This window comes from Eptesicus fuscus, chromosome 2 (genome assembly GCF_027574615.1).
Source record: "Eptesicus fuscus isolate TK198812 chromosome 2, DD_ASM_mEF_20220401, whole genome shotgun sequence".
Lineage (NCBI taxonomy): Eukaryota > Metazoa > Chordata > Mammalia > Chiroptera > Vespertilionidae > Eptesicus > Eptesicus fuscus.
Window position 1 is genome coordinate 62,552,945 of NC_072474.1, and position 2,089 is coordinate 62,555,033.

The following is a 2,089-nucleotide window of genomic DNA, read 5'->3' on the forward strand; positions in this document are numbered from 1 at the left end:
TGTTCTGGCCTATCTAGACATATCAAAGAAAAACAGCTAGTGTTATTGACAATGTTAGGACAGTTCAAGCAGAAGTAGATTTGTGATGGAGTGTCTAAATAATAAATGCCCAGGGCCCTCATCAGAAACTTTGGCTGAAGAGTCCCAGGGTCCCTTCTCACACCAGGGCAGTCCCTTGTCCCCCTTTTTCATTACTGCAGGCCCTAGGAATTAAGTTTACTTGCCTCTCTTCTTAGCCACCGAACCACCCATCCAATTGCTTAGCATCGGAGCCTATCAAAAGTTGAGAGGAGTCCAAGCAAGATCCATTTTTTTAGAGCTCCTGGTATATGAAAAGATAAATGAATTCCAAAATAGATTTACAAAAATTCTGGTCTATATGCCTTTAACAATTTAGCACTTCTAACATATGCATGGTGATTATCACAGGATAATTATAGTAATTATTAAAAATATTAATGTATGCTTACCTGACAGGGAAGATACGATGATCACAAAGGTGGTTTTCCCAGGGTGAAGCTCACCCGTTGTACTCCGGTTGTGATTTCCCCACTTGTGGGAAGCCCGGCTGTATAATGTGTGGTCATGGAGGACTCTATTTGCACTCTCCCCTGGTAAAACAAACAGATACACACACACACACACACACACACACACACACACACACACACACACACACAGATAAATATAAATGTAGATCTTATAAAGGCTATGTGGTTATTTAATGGGACATGGGATTAAAATGGAAAGTTTTTCTTTTTCTTTCCTTTGGCCAGTGTATGTGATTGTCCTTATTAGGAGGATATGCACATATCCTCCCAGCACCGCATAACATTTCCTCCATGCACAGTCATACAGACGTATGGATACACATGCCAGGCAACATACCCTGTTGGAGATCTCTCTGAGACTTGCTCACGAGTGGTAGGACATCTCCCAGGTACCACTCTTTCTTGCTCTCCCTAAATATAAGCACACAGAATCTCTAGGCTTTTTTTTTGGGGGGGGGGCGTGAAGCATAATAAAACAAGTATGCCTAAGTTACTAACTTTGGGAAATTTTACAAAGGTTTTGTATTCTTAATTCCTATGTACACCTTTTACTCCCTGGGCTGACATGGAAACTGTGATTATGTTCTTCACTCTATTATTCTGAAGTCAAACTTTATCAAAGCCACTCCCTTGTTCTTTCTCCATCTTTTGTGAAGTCCCCTTGCTCTAGCATGGTCCCTTGTCCTGGCCCTTAGATGTTCAGTGTAGTCACACAGTCTTATACACCATTCCCATCAATGAAGCTTGCTCTTAGGTAAGGATCTGATAAACTCATTGCACCTAGACTTATATACTAGTACTTGCTAAGGCATACTTCTCAGACTTCCCAAGGACTTACAATTATTATATATATAATTGATTTCAGAGAGGAAGGGAGAGGGAGAGAGAGATAGAAACATCAATGATGAAAGAGAATCACTGATCAGCTGCCTCCCACATGCCCCATGCTGGAGATTGAGCCTGCAACTCGGGCATGTGCCCTGACTAGGAATCGAACTATGACCTCCTGGTTTATGGGTCTGCGCTCAACCACTGAGCCATGCCAGCCAGGCCAAGGACATATAATTTTAACCAAAGACAAAACCTACTTTTAGGGAGGAATAATTGATAAAGTACTATAGTGCTATATACTAGTAGAATGTAAACCACTCCTGTCGACTATTTAGATATTTAACTTTCTGAACTGATATTCTGCTATAAAGTATTTTCAATTTTGGGATCTAGAGATCTAGACAGAACTGATTAGTTGGCAACAAGGTTTTGCTTCTTGTTATAGGCCTTTAATGTATAGAAATAATAAAATGGGGGAAAGCCATTTACTCACGCTATAGACTAGCCTTTGAGGTATATTTACCTATAAAAGAATGAACATCGTATTCAAGCATTCTGGCACAATATTTAATCCTTCGGGGAAAAAGGATACAGTGTCTAGCATTCCTGCTCAGAATTTTAATGATAAACTTTATTATAGTTTAGTGTACCATTGGCTTGCATTTTTTTGTAATTTTACAAGAAAATTTCCGTTTCCACATATCCAT

At 39.8% G+C, this 2,089-nt stretch overlaps 1 pseudogene; it reads left to right on the forward strand.

Moving 5' to 3' along the window:
• Positions 1–462: 462 nt before the first annotated feature.
• On the forward strand, positions 463–614 carry LOC129147414 (U1 spliceosomal RNA; annotated as a pseudogene).
• The last annotated feature ends 1,475 nt before the right edge of the window (positions 615–2,089 follow it).